Raw genomic sequence first — 19,417 nt, 5'->3', positions numbered from 1 at the left:
GATAACCTTCTCTAAGCATGAAACATGGAAAACGAGGTGTACTCGGGAAGATGTAGGCAACTCCAATTTGTATGCCATAGTATCAATATTTTGCAACACCTTGTAAGGACCATAGTACTTGGGTGATAATTTATTATCCTTGTTATCTTTCTTGAGGGACATTTGTTTGTATGGTTGTAGCCATAAAAATACCCAGTCACCTACATCAAAACTTCTTTCACTGCGATGTTGATTTGCTTGTTGTTTCATTCAATTCTGTGCTAGAGTGAGGTTATCCTTTAAGAGTTGGAGAACTTGTTGTTGATGCTCAATTTGATCTTCCACTGCTTGAACCTTAGAATTTTCTCTTAAATATTATGTGATGGATGGTGGATGATATCCATAAAGTGCCGTAAATGGGGTCATTTTTGCTCCAGTATGGAAGGAAGTGTTATACCACCATTCAGCTAGAGGTAACCACTTGACCGATTGTGTTTGTTTATCAAATACAAAGTAAGGAAGATATCCTTCCAAACATTTATTCACTATCTCAGTTTTCCCATCAGATTGAGGATGATAAAATGAGCTATGAGCTAATTGAGTACCAAGAGAAGAAAATTCCAGTGAAAATGGGATCTCTGTCACTTAAAATAATATTTGGGTTTCCATGTAGCTTTTGAATTGTTTCCATAAATGTAGTAGAAATTGTATAGGTTTTAAAAGGATGACATAATGCACAAAAGTGTGCATACTTGGTAAGTCTATCAATTACCACCATGATGTCACTCTTTCGTTCAGACTTGGGTAAACCTGTGATAAAATCCATTGAGACCTCCCCCCAACGCTGACTTGGAATGGCTAAATGTTGTAATAAACCTAGGGTCTTAATTGTCTCAACTTTATTTTGTTGGCAAACCAAACATTCTGCCACAAAATTATGAATATCAGATTTAAGGTCATCCCAAAAAAATTCCTTCTTGACCCTGTGGTAAGTTTTTAAAAGTCCTGAGTTCCCTACCAAGGGGGAGGTGTGCAATTCCAATATAATCTTTTACTTGAGTTGGGAATTCTTACAAATATGTAAGCGATCTTTGTACCATAATGAATCATTTTTCAAGCTAAATGTATCAAATGTATTGGATCTCGCTGCAACTTTTGAATGAGTGCACACACCTCTTCACCATTCTTCCATTCATCCCTTGCTTCGGTTATCCAGTCAAGTTGGATAATAGAAATGGGACAAAGCAATGCTTCCACATCCTCATCCTTTCTTGAAAGTGCAACTGTGACAACATTTTGCTTCCCTTTTTTGTAGATTATTTCAAAGTCATAACCCAACATCTTTGTGACCCATTTTTGCTACTTTTCTGAAGATAATCTTTGCTCCAAAAAGTATTTAAGACTATCATGATTTGTTTTTACCTTAAAGTGTCTTCCCATTAGGTAAGGTCCCCATTGCTTTAGTGCATGTAGTATTGCCAACATTTCCTTCTCATAAATAGGGTTGTGTAAATACTTTCCTTTGATTGGATGACTTTCAAAAGTAATGGGTCTTCCTTCTTGCATTTAAACAACACCAATTTCATTTCCTGAGGCAGAACTTTCCATAATAAAGGTTTTTGTAAAGTCTAGTGTAGCTAAGCTCCGTGCTTGGCACGTTGCCTCATTAAGATGTTCAAAGGCCTTAATTGCTTATGGAGTCCAAAAAAATGCATCTTTCTTCAATAATGTTGTTAGAGGTGTTGTTATTCTCCCATAATTCTTAACAAACTTGCGATAATACCTTGTCAATCCAATAAATCCTCAAAGATGCTTTATGGTTGTGGGGATTTTCAATTCCTTAATGGATTTAATTATGTTAGGGTCTACCTTAACACCCTCATGAGATACAATATGACTCAAATATTCCACCTCTTGTACTCCGAAGAGACATTTGGAGGTTTTTTCATATAATTGTTTCTCCTCCAATAGTTTGAGCACCCTATCAACATGTTGAACATGATCCTTCCAAAACATGTTGTAGATTGGTATATCATCAAAAAATACTAACACAAATTTTATAAGGAAGGGTTTGAAAATGGAATTCATCAAATCTTGAAATGTGGAAGGTGCATTAGTAAGGCCAAAAGGCATGACCAAAAATTCATAATGACCCTCATGAGTTCTGAATGTTGTTTTTAGAATGTCTTCAGTCTTCATTCTAATTTTATGATACCTTGAATGAAGATCCAACTTGGTGAAGTAAATTGCTCCATGTAATTCATAAAACAATTCATCAATGACAAGAATGGGAAACTTATCTTTCATAGTGATCTTGTTGATCTCCCTATAATCCTGACACATACACCATGATCCATCCTTATTGTGCACCAACACTACTAGAGCAAAGAAAAAAATTTGAATTATACCAGCCTATAGCATTTCTGCAACCATAAGTTCAATTTCACTCTTTTGGGCATAGGGATATTTGTAAGGTCTGATGTTTAAAGCAAGAAGATTGAATAGCCAGATTTCCTAGTCATTAGGAAGCCGAGTCATTTTTGCAGATCAATTTGATAGTTGGAGGACTGAGGTACAATTCTCCAGTTTATTTTAGTTTCATAGTTTTCAGAGGAGATGTCCACAACATGACTCAACTATTAGGACATGTTGGATAGAGCCTCCAACTTTGGCATCTAGAAGGCTAGGATGCAATTCCTATTGGATGAGCATGGTCTGAAGGAGTTTGTGATAATAATTATTGTTGAATCAACAAATCCTATCTAGTTACATGATTTCAGGAAGAACATGGCTAAAGTGAAGAGAATGGTCGGGGATCACATTATCCTGCATATTGCAGACAAGAACACAACAAAGGAAATGTGGGATGTCATTGTGAAGTTGTACCAGGATCCGTCTGAGAATTGAAAATTGATTCTCAAGGAGAAGGTGAGGACAACCAAAATGAAGAAGGGTGAGAACATTACATCCTATCTCTCCAGGATTCAGGTTGTCAAATATTAACTTGCAGTTGTTGAAGAAAAACGATTAGAAAGTGAGTTGGCACACACAAAACTTAATAGGTTCACGAGTGAGTGTCGTACATTCATCCAAGTAATTTATGGGTGAGACAGACTTCCTAGTTGGGAGTGCCTATGGAGTGACTTCACTTAGGAGGAATTGAGGCAAGGTGGCGCTACCAGTAGCAGTGGCAAGGACCGAAGGTGGAGAAGGAGGAAGGGAAAATCGAAGAAAGGTCCTAGTCAGAGGCAAGGTTCAAACAGAGAGAAGAAGAAGAAGAAACTGTCAAAGGTTAAGTGCTTTTGATGTTGTGAGCTTGGTCACAATGTCATCCAGTGTTCAAAGAGGAAGAAGGACAAGCAGGGGAAGCAAACACTATCTTCGGCAAAGATTGATGACTTGTATGCTAGATTGGAGGATGAGTTTGCGATGTTTGCAACATTATCCTAAGATGGAGGATGAGTATGATACTCTAGTATTCCAGATTGAGCAGGGTCAATGGAAGGAGCAACAAGGAGATCTAGATCGTAGTCAAGAGGACTTGATTAGTAGATTAGACCCAATTGCTAAGCTTTCTTTACATGGATCAATACCTTTGCTACAAGATCCTAAAGTAGTAGAGTAGCAAGAGGATCGAAGTGGCAGCAAGGTGCAATTTGATACTTGTGAGACAGTTGTAGTATGAGCAAGGCACAGTCAGAGGCTCAAGAAACAGTAGTAGAGCTAGTTGCAGTGACACAATAGATCTATGAGTTTGAGACTCAGAGGTATTCTAGCTTCATAGGGAGAAACACTATGGAATCTTGATCTTTAGGATTTTAGATAAGTACACACAAGTGTAGTGATAACAACAACACGGATATAGGAGGGAGGTAATGTGAATTGCCTAGTTGTAGTAGGCAAAGCGCAGTCCAACCATAGACATCAACAATGTGAGATCGGAGTATGCATAATAGCTTGGTGGACAATAACACCCGATGTGTTTTCTTCATAGTGATTTCCAGTGACATGGAATCATATTAGCTTGAAGATGTGAAGGAAGGAGGTATCATGGATGTCAGAAACTAGCAACGTGGATCAATTTAGCTACAACTTGTTCCCACATACTAGCAAGTAGCTAATATACTCACAAAGGCCCTAGGGAGGGAAAAGTTCATTTACTTGAGAGAACATATGGGCACAGTGGAGAACACCTTCCTTGCTAAGAGGGATTTTTAGTTTATGGTACCAACATATATGTGTTCTAGTCTCAAGATTGTGTCTAAGAGGCTATGGAACATGAGATCTCCAAAACCCAGAAAAGATTTCACGAGATAAGACTCAAAAACACCTTAATTAAATTAATTTTCCATCATTAAAATATTTCACAAGTCTAACTTAGGAAAAGTGGTAAATTAAAGTTAATTAATTAAAGTAGATCGATTTTGCTCTAGAGGCTTCTATTAATGAAGTCAAATTGATCTCAACCATCGGTTAAGAGCTTATCGTGGTTGTTGAGACTCCAATGAGAGATTATAAGAGCAGATCGAAGGGCTTGAAGAGATAAACAATTTACAATTTTGACAAGAGAGGGGCAAGAAGTTCAACTTACCCAGTTGCAGGTATTAAAAAAGGGCACATTTAAAGTTAGGGATAGCATCACAGAGAGGGTGCAACAAATATTTGGGAGCAAAGATTTTCGAGGATATTTCCTCGGATATCTAGTGTCTAGGAGACAGGAAAGAGGAGGTAAAATTATCTATAGAGGAGGTCGAATACAATAGTGCAAGTTAGCTAGATTCCTAGAGTAAGTTGCCAAAGGAAGCCACCTTTCAATTTCTAGTATCCAAAATAATGTCCCAGAGGCAAAGCGATTTAATTTCAGAGGCAGAGGGAGGCTAGATGTCTCACTTGGAGACAGTTCCAAGGTTGTATGGATTTATCCTGAGCAACAATGCGTATTTCCTAGAGGCAGTGCGAATAGCCTTGGAGAGTGTGAGTTGCCAAGAGAGGCCCAGATTAGTTGCAGAGGGAGACTATGGTGTCTCCAACATATTTTTCCAGTAAATTTCTAGAGGTTTGCTAATTTGGAAATTGGTTGTAATATTTCTCTCAAATTGGTGCACAATAATAAAACCCTCATCCATTGCACTGGCTTTCCCTTTGAGATTTTTCCAAAGACAATTGTCCAAAAACAACGATGTCAATTTTTGTGTGTGTGAATATATCTCTCAGTTCCATTTTTTATATTTCCACAACATTCTTATTGTGAAGAATGAAATTGTGAAAAAAGACAAATAAACTGCTAATAGTTAGAAGATAAATCTCGAGTTAATTGCATTCAAGGAATTTTCACACACTTGACTAATCTTTGCTACTACACCTTCATCCTTTAATGGTAGCAATGCACGTTTCTCACCATCCTTTTCGAAAGTATATAGGTTGCTCCTTCCATCATGCATTTCTTTTCTATCATATTGTTGAGGTTTGCCGAACAAAACATGACATACATCTATGGGAATGTCGTCACATGCTTTATCTTTGTAGTATCTAATCTAGAACTCTAGTTCACATTGTTTGTTTACTAATATCATATGTCCTTTCTACAACCATGGAACTTTGTATGGAGTAGGATGCGTTGTTATCTTTAGGTTCAACTTCTCCACCATCTTTGTAGACACTAAATTGTTAGTACTTCCACTGTCAATAAAAACTTTACAACATTTACCTTTTGAATTACAAGTGGTTCTTGATGATGTTTTTCTTTGCGAAGGCTCCTTAATCTCCTTGGCAAGTTTCAACATGAATCCCTTCATTATCAGAGATTCTCCAACTTCTTGTGCGTTCACACACACAAATGACTTCATACTTTTTGTATCTATTTGTGTAATGTGTACACTTCCTATATTTGTGGAAGTGTTCTCTAGACATTCATTTGATTTGTGGTTGATTGTGTTACATGTGTAACATCTAACAACAAAATATATTCCTCTACCTCTTTAATATGGTCTTCTCCCTTTGAATTATGCTCCACTTAATGATTGTTCTAGCTAATATGAATTGCTTCCTTCTTTTGTGTGGGTTAGAAATCTTCTTTGACTGCTTGTTTGTCCTCTGCTTGTCATCGTACTTCACTCATTTTCTCTTTGGCTTTCTTTCCTTGCTAGCTTCTCTTCCACCTTGAGAGCTACCTGGTATGCTTCTTCAACATTTCTTAGAGGCAAAATACTTAGCTCATTTTGGATTTCATATCTTAAACCATTAATATATCTAGGTACCTTTTCAATGTCTTCTTCTACATGAGCAACTCTTATACTTATAAAATTATTTTGTATACTCTTTCACAGACATTGATTTTTGCATGAGATTTTGCATTTGTATAGAGATTTAGTTGATAATCTCGAGGGTGTAAATTTACCTTTTAATTTCGCCACCATCCTATCCCAGTTGGTAATATGCATCTTGCCTTCGTTCCTTCTCTCTGCTTGCAAGTTATCCCACCATAGTGAGGTATGTCCCTTTAATCTGATCACTGCAAATTTCACCACCTTCACCTCGACTACAATATTGTAGTCAAATATTTATCCATGGTGTTGATCCAATAGATCAATTATTCAACATTTAAGTTGTATTCATATATAGACACTTCCAATTTTGGTTTGGAGTTCAATCCTGCAAGTATCTTAATTATTCTTTCTACTTAAGTTTCTTCTTCAATATTGGCTTTTTCTTCTCTTCTTGATCATCGATGTCATTAATGTCAACTCCTCTTCTTTCTATCATCTCCATTGCATCTAATATTATTCTTTCTACTTGAGTTTCTTCTTCAATATTGGCTTTTTCTTCTCTTCTTGATCATTGATGTCATTGATGTGAACTCCTCTTCTTTTTATCATCTCCATTGCATCTAATCTTGTTCGTATACTTTCTTAGAGTAATATTTGGTTGGCACCAGATCTTCCTTGGCTTATTCCCTCTACTCTTACTCTTTCGACTTGTGACATCTTTTATGCAATGATCTTACAAACATTTAAATCTCAATAATTTATTTTTAAATTTCAAAATATCCTTTTAAATATAACTCAAAGATTGTAAAATGGGTGACCCTTCTCAAAAAATTGTAAAACTGACATTCTTCCATTTAGAGAAAGAGAAACTTCAGTGGCAAACCAGCAAACATCTTATCCCAATGGTTTTGCTATGTAATCTGAGATTGCTTAAAGCATAAGACGTAAGGATTCTAGAGTTAACACTTTTTTTCAACAGAAACACTTGGTTCCTTTTCAAAGTGATTGACAACCTCACCGCTCTTGGGGCCACGCAACACGACTGAGTTCTACGTAAGCTCCAACGATGACATACTCACCTCCAATGTTAAGCTTGGTAGTATTCTACCAAGCACAAAAGAGAAAAAGCTTTGTAGTATTCTCTTTCGTTTAAATTAATGGAAGATGTTTTTTTTTTTCTATTAAAAAAGGAAAAAAAGCTTGGTGGTATTCTGCAGCTCGCACAGTTTAGCGACACATTAACGCTTGCCTCGTTCTCAGCAACGCGTTAACGCTGGTCTCCACGCTATTCCAAACGTTGTTGGTTCCACATATCTTACACACTGCAGGTTTGACGCTACAGGTCCACGCGCTGCAGATTTTCGCGCTACGGTCCACTCTGGCCTGTGTTCAATCCCCGTTAAGACTCGGGGTGCTGGATTTGCCATCAAATATCTTGAGTCAACATTGCCAAATTTCCACTGAGCAGAGCGCATGTTAAACTTCCTCGTCGCTCTACGATAAGCACTCTTTCCTGTGAAAATTTGCAGCATATTTTTCACCTTAATATCCAGTTCAAAACCATGATAATGTGGCCCAATCGAACTTGTAATCTACTTCTTTCGAACCATGACGGCGTGGCTCTCATCGTGACTATAATTTGCAGCTTCAGAAAACCTTCACGCCGCTGATCTTCCATGCTTCCAAGCTGCAAAATTGTTTTGATTCACAGCACTAACTGCACCCAGCAACACACATCACACTGCAACCCCGCTATTAAATTTTCTCCCAACCTTACAAAGCAAAATTCAAATCCCCGTCGGGCATAAAAACACAAATAACTTTTATTTAATAATGAAGTTATGGATTTTCCTTAAAACAAACGCATTACATTCCTATTTATTTTTGGGAAGGAAAATTAGATTTTTCGTAAATAATTCCTTGATAAATATTTGGAAGGAGATGAGAAGAATGTTTTCAAATTTAAGATTTTACTATATTCTAAATAAATATAATTAATTTTTTAAGAATTTTATAAAATTTAGTGTTTTCTAGATTGTTCTTAAATCTGGGAAAAATTAAATACATATATTTCGATAATGTAAGATGCTTTTGCATTAACCATATAGGATAGTGTTCTCTATAACCTACTTTATTTACAATAGTGGTTAATATTTTTTTAGCACTTGTAACTTTGCTCTATGTGTTTTATTATTGTCAAAGCATACATCAATGTAGCATAAGAAAAATACAACTAAGTAAAATAGTTATTAGACTACATGCCATTTGCTTTTCATGAAAGTGTTTTTCCTCATTGCTGCTCATACCTCCAATTAACCATGTGGAGGAGTTTAGTGGATGCATCAACTTTATTCGGGCTCATGAAATCATCTGGGGACTCGACAAACCTTTAAACATATTGATTTTGGCATGTGTTCTGCTTTGCAAGGACTCTCGAAGTAAGCTGGGAGTGGACGAACCTCTACAATAGTTAATTATGGACATGCTTTGCTTTGCATGTGCTCCCAAACTAGTGGGGAACTGAACAAATCTTCAAAGGATTGACTTCAACTTGTACTCCACTTTATGGGTGCTGTGGGATTTAGTTGGGAACTCAACTTTGGTGTGTGCTCTACTTTCTAAGGGCTTTAAGGTTCAAGTTGAGAACTAGATGAACCTTGTATGTATAGACTTGTGTGGGTAGTCTTTCTTGCAGTGTTTTTAGATGCAATTAAGAAGTAGATGATATTGCATGTAGCAGTTACATTTGAACAAGTTATTAACCCATTCTTAGTGACAAGGGCATTATTCATTGTCGAGTGAGAGCATATGACAAAAACCTTTCTTAACATGGTGACTTCATTCTATATTCAATTAGGGTCTTGGTATTGCTTCAAATGTTGCGCCCTATGTCACTAGACATAAAGCTTATACTCCTTTCTTGTTTAGTGGGGTAGTCCACTGTTTGAGAGAACTTCTTCTTGACATGAATGAGAGTGAAGGTTGGATTTGTTTATTATGTCGAAGCCCTGAATGTGACCATGAAAGCCACTCTGGCAAGATGGTGGGTTGACATGGCAGTAAACTTTGTGGTTTATAGTCACACTCAATCTTTACAACTCCCTCATGAAACTTATAACCCAAGGTAAGACATAGTTGGTTGCTTATTAATCAATTTTCGTAGCAAGATGGAGCATATTATGCTTATGGCCCAAGCCAAAGAAGCAATTAAGACATAGCGGTAACCATATGAAGGTCCTTGATGTTTACTTGCTTTGTCTTAGGTCAGAAGCACATCCAACTTGTGTAGAATGACTACAATAAGAGTATTACTTGATCAAATTACATAACCAAATTGGGTGGGGAATGAAATAATAGTGGAAACTAAGTCTAGATATTCAAACTTAGAGCTCTTGTAAGATAATGAGTTGGGTTAGTTTGTCTCTATCATTTAAAGTTAACGAATAAGTCAAGTCAACAAGATGGAGAAAGAATGGGAAAAAGGGAATAATGGAAAGAAAATATGCTCCATTGAAAGGTTTTTGAACAATGGTCTAGTTGCCACATGGAGGCTTCAATGGGGGAGCAATACCATACCACATGCGTTCATTTTGGGGGATATATTTTGAGGGAAATTTGACATAATATATTGAGAATGTAATAGGGGGTAAAGGGTTTTTATACTGGCAGGTATAAAAAATGGAACTTGAAGTTAAAGAAAAAATATAAAGGGGTTTAAAAATGTTAATGAAAAAATGGTTACCTATAATATCTATTGAAAGTAGTTTTTTTTTTTTAATTGTGAAGGTGTGTTGGGTTCATATTGGTAGGGGATTAAATACTGTGATTTTTAGAGCTATTTTCCAATATGTAGTCAAATTAAGGGTATTGTTTAGTATGTCATGAATGCACGTGATATGTCAAAGGTTCAATGAGTAAAGCCATCGTGAGTTTCCACCACCATGATTACTATTGAAAAGAGAAAAAAGGCAAGCCAATGTGGGTTTCTAATCTAATAGCCAACAAGCCAGTCTTGTAGCAGCCTTGTTTCTAGAAAGAAGTATCCCACTTGCCCTCCCTGTCGGTATGCCTCCCTCGACCTCTCTATTATGCCTTTCTCTAGTTGATCGTCTCCTTTATGGCCAACCTCCCTCAACAATATCCCTCAACATAACAAGTAGTTTCCCAACCAGTTCAATTGGATTTGGTGGGTAGATAACAACCCAACAACTTTAGTTGTATTTTATGGGTGGATAATAACATAACCTTGAAGATTTGGTCAATTATGGGCATACCTAGGGTTAATTGAGAAAAGAAGGTGTTGGGTTGAATGCCACTAGTTTTAGGAAAAAAGCTATTTCTAAAGGTAAAAGAAGAAGTCCACGTGCCATATTAGAAAGAGAAACAAGATGCACCAGACCTTGTATTTTACCTAACAATTTAATAACCATAGTAGCAGTGGAACTAGAGCTAATCGATTTTGTTGCTTCCATCAATCTTTAGGGAAATTGTAGTGCACTTGAATGCACTTTGACTACAGAGTGAGAAAAGTTCATATGCTTTTCGTTGGGCTAGAAATTTATTCTTTAGTAAGGCGAGGACCTTACTTTCACTATGCTAAAGTAACTTCTCCTTTCCCTTTTCCTATTGCTGAAGGAAGAGCCATGTTTTCAAGAAAGATAATCTAGGGGGGCAAATTAGATTAGTGCAGTAATGTACTTGATCTGGAACAAGGGTGGTTGGATGTTGATTGTCCTCCCTTTCAACTAATGTTGATTAAGAAAGATCCCTATGACACTGTTGATTACCTAATGCTTTCTCCCTTCAACCAAGCCTCATTATAAGATTGTGGCATTATGGAGGTTGAGGTGATGTAGCGACCAATGCCATAATCCTCGATCACAAGATTGCAAGATTGTAGCATTGTGGAGGTTAAGGCAGTGATACAATTTTTCATGTAGGATTGTCGCATTGTGGAGGTTGAAGCGGTGCAAATCCTAGCTACCTAGGCATTGATTACAAAATGGTGGGACAATATAGCGCCCAACTCCCTAGACCTCAATTAGAGGATAAAAAGATTGCAACTTTGTGGAGATTGAAGTGGTGATGTGGTTTGTAAAATAAAACATTAACTATAAGATTAAGCTATAAGATGGATATAAGCTTAGCCACTCCTGGAAGCCTATAATCCATCTCCCTTCTTCTTAATCCAACCCCTTAATTTTTCAAAAATAAACAAATTATATATATATAATTACACACAATACTATATATTCAAATACCCTAACATTAAACCCTAATAAAATAATTATTTATTCCCCAAAAAATAACCTTTCCCATCTTAGAACCTTTTTAAATAATATATATATATATATAATCAATTAATATATATATATATATATATATATAATCAATTAAAAATAATATTATAATATTTGATCAATTAAATATAATATTATAAATTACCAATTAAATATATTATTTTTAAAGCTTTTTTAATAATAATAATAATAATAATATTTTGAACAATTTAATAATAATAACACAAATTGTATTTATATAATATAAAAAACTCTAAATTATTAACGATCTCATAATATTAATGTTAACTCTATAACAATAGTCACGTCATTTTGTTAAATCTTTTGCAGGCTCTTGTGCATCAATTTTACCATGGAATTGATTGATGGAATTTTAGTCAAATAGAAACAATCCCTTCTAGGTGAAAAGGGGCCGATGTCGGTGATCATACCTTGCATAACATACATGCGACTCCAACTGGATCATTAGCGAAGTAGAGCTGTGAAAAATACGAGAGTATGTGGTCAAGCGATGGAAAGCAAAGGTCGCTATCCTAATAACACAAATCTCCAACCTTCCTTGGCAGCCATGAAACACTTGATTTTTAATTTTGGCGGAATTTAGGGGCTTTCGGAGGAAGCAATAATTCAATCCGCGGTGGCAGCTTCGAACCCTCAAGCATACCGGGTGGATCTTAAAATAAAAGGAATTTCTCACTGGCTAGCGATTAATGCTCTCGCAATGATCATGGAATGGATTGGAATTGCTTTTGACCTGTAAATCATTTTTAATTAACAACAAGTAGTGAACAGTGAACAGTGAGAGCAGCGAGTAGTGAACAGTGAACAATGAGTAGTGTGAGAGTAGGGAGCTTTTATGCAGCAGAAGTATCGAGCAATGAGCAAGCAACAGTGATAACTTGAACAACAAGGAGAAATGCGAAGTAATCTTGGCATTTTATAGACGTACATATTTCTTGAAACAGGTTGGACGACAAATGCATTCAAACATGACAAAGGAACAAGAAATTTCAGAACATGTGGAGACAAATGATTTAGGACAAGTGAAAATTGCCTCATCCGCCAAAGTTGGGAAGTGGGTTTGGGTCAATTCCAAACAATATCGGCGAATTTTATAGCGAATAATAGCCCATCTAAAATGGGAGAAAGCAAGGAAGAAATAGTCTAAAAGGAAAAGTACTCAAGCCCTTTGCAAAAAGCACTCAAACAAGTCTCCTCTACAAGCACATGGCAATAGGAAGTCCAGAGGAAAAGTCATTGATGATTATGCCTTATATAGTCCCACATACAGACCTCTCACCTGGTCATTTGATCTTTATGTGAAAGAATTGTTAAATGCAAAACAAAGGTTGGAGGTTTTAGAAGCTAAAGGGCAGGAAAGAGATCATAAAATTCATATAATAACAACTAAGAACAAGGCTTTAGCAGAAAGAAATAAAGTTTTAAAAGAACAAGTGACATTGCTACAAGAAGCTCTCCTAATAGGGAAGACAGAATGGCAATGCATGAAGGTGGAGGTGTAAAACATAAAGAAATAGGTAGTGGAAAGTACATAGGTGGTGAATGTGAAATCATCCCAGGATAAAGGGAAAATGATTGCCCAAATAAACAACCATGAAGAGAGAGTAAGAGAAGAAACGAAAAGAGATTCCACCAAAGTTTCCAAAACTTGGGCTCAAGTTATTAGCAATTCTGCTAATAAGGAAGGAGAAACAAATATTCAGGTTGACAACATGCAAGATAGTGAAGGCAAGGAAAGACAAAATAGGGCAGCAAACATAATTATTAAAGGGGTGAAAGACTATGGGCAAAATGAATGTACTCTTGACCTTGCAAGAGACTTCGTGAAAGACAAGTTGCTATGGCAAGGAAAAATATGCTAAGCATGGAGGGTGGGTAAGTTTAACAGGGAGAGAGCCAGGCCCATAAATGTCATTATGCCTAGCTTGCGTGATAGATATATCATTCTAAGCAAGAAACATCTCTTGAGGGGTTCTCATTTTTTCTTAGAAGAAGATTTAATTGTAAAACAACAGGAAGAAAGAAAGGAGTAAATTTTAAAGGTTAGGGCAGCAAGAGATGAAGGAAAGAGAGCATGGATTTATAAAGGCAAAGTTGTGATAGTGCGATTTGGACCTCCTTCCAAAATAGAGCAGCAAGATGGTAATAAAGAAGAGGCAACAAACTCTTCAACAAGAAATCATAAAGCAAGGTTAGTATGGGAAAGTAGGGACAAAGACTCAAATGTGAGTATTGCATGTCAAAACAAATGGCAATCAAGTCATACCCAGGTTTCCTTAATATTAGTTTGTTGGAACTGCAGAGGTTACCCATGGAGACGAGGACCTGGGTTAGGGCCTATTGTGGGAGATAGAAACATAATTTGCCTCATAGAAACACATGAGCATGAAGGGTGCAAGACACCTCTGTTTGAAGGATATTGGAAGATGGTAGTGTGGAACAAGGCAACAGGGAATTGAAAAGGGCATGGGGGTATCATGGCTTTAATAAGGAAGAAAGAAGGTCGTCTCATTCAGTTAGAAAAAGAAGACTCAAATAAGCAATTCATTTGGTTTAAAATATTAGAAAATGGAAACCACATCAAAATTGTAGCATGCTATTTTGTGCTGCAGGTTTCAAAAATCTACAAAGGTAGAGGGTTTGACCATAAATATCCATTTGCAGCCTTAAAAGTGGATATTTCAACATATTCACAGCTAGGTGAAGTCCTTATAGTGGTTGATTTCAATGCTAGGACTGCAAGTGAGCAAGCTAGCATTCTTTGTTGTAAAGATGATTGTGACCCTATTTGGCTTACAGAAGAAAGTAATCATCAATGGGAAAGAATTTTAGAGGACAAGGGATGCAATCTCTTTGGTGAATAATTGCTTACTCTATGTGGGGCCTTTGATTTAGTAATTTGTAATGGCTTGACTAGATGGGCAAAGTCCGGTAATTTCACTTGTAACACTTACAATGGAGCAAGGGTGGTAGATTATGTAATTTGCTCGCATGGTTTGTGTGAGAAAATGGAGGAAGTTTTGATTAGAGATCAGCTATGGGACTTGAAATTAGATCACAAGCCAATTTATTTATGTTTCTCTTGGATTGGAAAGAAACAATTAGAGTAAAAAATTTAGCATGTCCAACAAAATCTCCCACAGGGCAAAATTCTTTTGACCCCAGAAAATTGTAATACCTTCAAAATGACACTAGAGAGGCTCTTCGAGAAGGATAAAATTACAATTCATAGCCTTCATAGTCATGAAGTAACACATTTAATTCAATGCACACTTGCAAAGTGCAAAAGAGCAAAAATTAAGAAGTCTGAAACAAATTGCTTTTCGGTTAATGCTTAGTTTGATGAGGAATGCAAAAAGGCAAGGAGAATGTGGAAAGAATCAAACAAGGATAACATAAAGCTGAAAGCTTACAAGCATTTAATAAGTAAGAAAAAGGCCGATTTCATGGTTTCAAGGAGGGAAGAACTAATTTTCCTTGGGAAAAATAATCCCAAATTATTCTGGAAGGAGCTCCCATCGAAAAAGATACAAATTGGAAATAATATTACAACTTTTAAATGGTTTGACTATGTAAGACAACTCTATGAGCAGGTTCCCAAGGTTGACCCTCCCCCCTTGGTCAACACTGATATTGAACTCTTCACAATACAAGAGGTAGAGATGGGTATCAAGAAGTTGGGTGTTGGAAAGGAAAAAGACTTAGCTGAACTCCAAGAAGAATATCTAAAGTGGGGCTCAAAGATTCTTGCACCTCACATTACAGAAATCTTTAACGACATCATACAACAAGGGCTCCCCCCAGATTGGACAACTAGTCTAGCAATACCTCTTTTCAAGAGTGGTGACGTCAATAATCCCTCCAATTATACGACCATCATGATAAACCCTTTGTTTGCAAAGCTATTTGGAAGGATGCTAAAAAAAAAATTAGCAAGTGGGCAGAAGAAAGAGATACATGTGCTAAAGGGCAAGCAGGTTTTAGACCTAAACATTCCACAATTGATCATTGTATAACTTTAAGGCACATCATTGAAAAAGTTTGGGAGAAAAGGAAGAAGTCTTTTGTTGCTTTGTTGATTTCAGAAAAGCATTTGACTCGGTTCCTAGGGATAAGCTTGGCACAGAATGGAGGAACCTGGGGTTCCTAAAAATTTGAGAGCAACTGTGCATAGGTTGTATGAAGAGGTGAAAGTCAAAATTAGAACCTCAGCAGGCATTTTTGAAAGTTTTAGAAGCAATATCGGGGTCAAGCAAGGTTGCCCACTATATCCTACCCTTTTTGGTTTATATATCGACAAGCTTGAGGAGTGGTTAAATTCGCAAGGGGGTGATGGTATCTATTTGGGGAAGTTTGTTATAAGGCTTCTTTTGTATGCATATGACCTTATTCGGATTGCTAAATTGGCCCTTGGTTTGCAAGATCACTTACTATCCCTTGAGCATTTTTGTAGGAGTTTGGGGATGCAAGTCAATATCAGCAAAATGAAAATAATGGTCTTCTCTAAGAAAATAAAACATAACTAGCATAAGTTCTACTTTGAAGGCAACATTCTGGAAGAAGTTGCGGATTACAAATACCTCGGAATTGATTTCAACAAAAATCTAAGCCGGAATTGTTGTAGAAAGAAAAGAAATTTGGGGGGCTGGAAAGCATTTTATGCTTTTCAAAATAGGTGTAGAGAGGCAGAGTTATGGGACTGGAAAACCTATCAAACTCTTTTTGGGCTTCCAATGATTCCAGTGATTCTCTATGTTTGTGAACTATGGGCCAACAGTACATCCGACATGAAGTGGAGACAAATTGAGAAAATTCAGAAGCATTTGATTACAAACAAATTTAAGATTAAAAGTGCAGTTCCTTATGATATCTTGTTAAGTGAAATGAGGACTGCTCTTATTGAAGCAATTTCTATGGTGCGAATCATAAGGTATTTAAAAAAGATTGAGCAAATGGAAGAGGGTAGATGGCCTAAGGTTGTCTTTAATGATAGATTATGCAAGAGCAAAAACAATTGGATGCAACAAAGTAACAAATGGTTTAGTAAATGGGGTATTTGCTTGAACGCGTGTCCCATAAACAACAAAGAGATAAAAGCTTTTGTTATGGAAAAGTTCCACAAGCGTACTTGGGATAAGGAGCTAGGAAGAAAGAAAAATTACTATATTGAAGTGTTTAATCCCACTCATAGTCATCAACCAAAAGCATACATAGAGGCCAATATCTCTTGGAGAGCCAAAATTCTTATTGCTCAGTTAAGGACTAATTCTCATCAACTTCGTTGTGAAATAGGGCACTGGAAAAGGCCAAAAGAAGTGTGGGAGGAAAGAGTATGCATTTTTTGTTCTTCCGGAAAAGTGGAAACATAAAAACATTTCATTTTAGAATGTGAGGTCTTCAAAGACAATAGGGAAAGTTATGCAGATATGCTGGCAGCTAGTTCTTGGGATAATCTATTTAGCGAGGGGTTTGTCGAGAAGCTTGGAGCATTTATTTTGAAGCTTCACAGAAAAAGGGCCGAATACATCAGGCAAATGAAGAAGCAATCTATCCCATAGGTTATCTTTAGCCTCGTGGACGTTAAAATAATTTCTTTCTTTCTTATGTCACTGTTAGTGACATATAGTGACAGTGTTGGGCATATTATTTTCTCTGTACTACTTAATATACCTTTGTTCTATAATCCAACCTCGATCTTCACTTTAGAGTTAATGAGTTCGTACTAATTTTTTTAGATTACATAATACCGTCGCTCCCACTAGGCCTACGGGCCCTGAGGCAATACATTAGTCACGTGGGTGCATTTATTGTTTTAAATATGAAATGTTGGCGGACAGAGTACGAGGAGCGGTAAGATGAGTGGTTCTATTTTTTAACTTGTTGGCCTACCTATCCATGGTTGATTCATTCATTGAGTTACCTGTTTGACCTATTTTTTGGCGTGCTACTTGTACATGGTTCGTTTGACCTGCCTATTAACCCACCATCCTGCCTACCAGGGCTTCAATTTGACGAGTACCCCTACCCATCACTGTATTTTTTTTTACTGTTTTATTTTTAAACTGTCGGTCGCATGACGTTTAATATTTATTTTTACCAGTTTTATGTTATATTTTCAAATTATATTCACCCACCAACTGGGTCTAGAGTTAAAGATAAATCTAGACTGGTTGATAAATAGAGAAGCTCCAATCTTACTAAATATATCCCAACTTTAAACTATTGATTTATTTAATTTTTTATTATCAAATTAATCAACTTCTTGCCCTTTAAAAATAGTAAAACGAGAAAAACTCTTATTCAAAACATTAGAAATCAGTTGAGAAGTTTGAAAGCGTAGGAATTAGAGGCATGAACTACCATGAACAACATTCACATGCAAAGTAGGGAGTTAACCACAACCTGGGATAGGCCAGTGTGCATCCATAACAATAAATTTTCTCTTTCTAGTTAGAATTGTTTTGCTGATATATAGTAACTTGCAGGATCCAAAGGTAGAAACGTCCTTGACTGGGCAAGCGTTTTTATGGATATTCATTTATTATTGAATTGACAAATCATTGGAATGTTCTCTTCCTTCAAATAGAAGAAGTCTATGTTTGGCAATGGGTATCATAACTAACTGTTTAAAATGGAAGGTTCATATATGATCCCTGGAGTCATGAGAATCTCGAAGTGGTCAAAAGAGAGATCTTTGTTAACATAGCCATGTAAACCTTAAAAATCATGCTGATCCATAATTATTTTATTGTTTTCCATTTAAATTGAAATTGGGCATTGGCAGCCATGGAAATTGTAATTGCAACTAGCTGTAAATCTTATTCAGTCCAGGGTCCGAGGCATGTACATGATGCTTTGTGTTCGATAATTGATTGTAACGCCCTCCAGGTTGTCACAGATTCTTGCATCCAATTCCATCTATAAACTTTGACTATTCCATATATATCTAATCTCTACATATGTTTATATGTTTGACTATTCCATAGATATCCATTTGACTATTCCTCACTACATATGTAAGATAGAGATAAAGAGGATTGAGAAATATATGAATGGCTCACGAAGTAAATTGAGCCTGATCAAATTAATTCATTTATGGGTGGTTGTGTTGTCAAGGATGACATTGAGCATGTGGGGCTATATAGGCTTATCAGACATATGACGAGAGAGGTTTTGGAGTCTTTGTCTGTGAATGAACTATAAAAACTCGAAGACTAACTTGAAATCGTGACAACTAGGGTACGGAAGAAGATGTTTGTATGGAATAACATATTGAGGCTATGACACAAAAACTTGAAGAGTCGAAAGAAGGCTAAGACATAATCAGTGTTTTTCACAAAATAAAAATGACCTATATATGTTCTTTGAATGTTGTGGATCACTGGCATGGATAGTTGACCGTCCATTTTGTCAATTAGAAGAAAAAAGCCCTATTTACGTGACATCTTTAGCTCCTGTATTTCATGTGCAACTAGGTCAACTACACTTGCATGAAACCAACAATCGATAACTTGATCTAAAGTTGGGGACCAGGTATGACTCAAACATCAAAACCTACCAAAATCTTGACTTACATTTGGGGTGTAATACAAACTTGAAAAATTAGGATGTTGATTTTATTATGACAACCTACTTCGTTTTTCAATGGGTCAGAAATGTCCGGTGTTTTTAATTGAGTGGATTGGCTGACATAAGAACCAGAGAAGGTTGACAAGTCCATGTCACTCTATTTTCAAAACCAGTTTGGCGTTTGTAGTCGATCTTCTTGACCTATGGAATTTATGTATATAAAGAACTTGAATTCAAAGAAACTTTACTTGTAGAGAAAAAAAAATTCATCACTCTGCTATA

The 19,417-nt window shown here is 36.4% G+C and overlaps 1 pseudogene; it reads left to right on the top strand.

Annotated features, from left to right (window-relative positions):
- The first annotated feature begins 18,533 nt into the window (after positions 1-18,533).
- On the top strand, positions 18,534-19,172 carry LOC149226654 (uncharacterized; annotated as a pseudogene).
- The last annotated feature ends 245 nt before the right edge of the window (positions 19,173-19,417 follow it).

The sequence above is a fragment of the Pinus tabuliformis genome, chromosome J, assembly GCF_031772625.1.
Source record: "Pinus tabuliformis cultivar Carrire ecotype Pingquan chromosome J, CPIR1, whole genome shotgun sequence".
In the NCBI taxonomy this organism is placed as follows: Eukaryota; Viridiplantae; Streptophyta; class Pinopsida; order Pinales; family Pinaceae; genus Pinus; species Pinus tabuliformis.
This window is presented reverse-complemented; position numbering and strand designations above follow the sequence as displayed.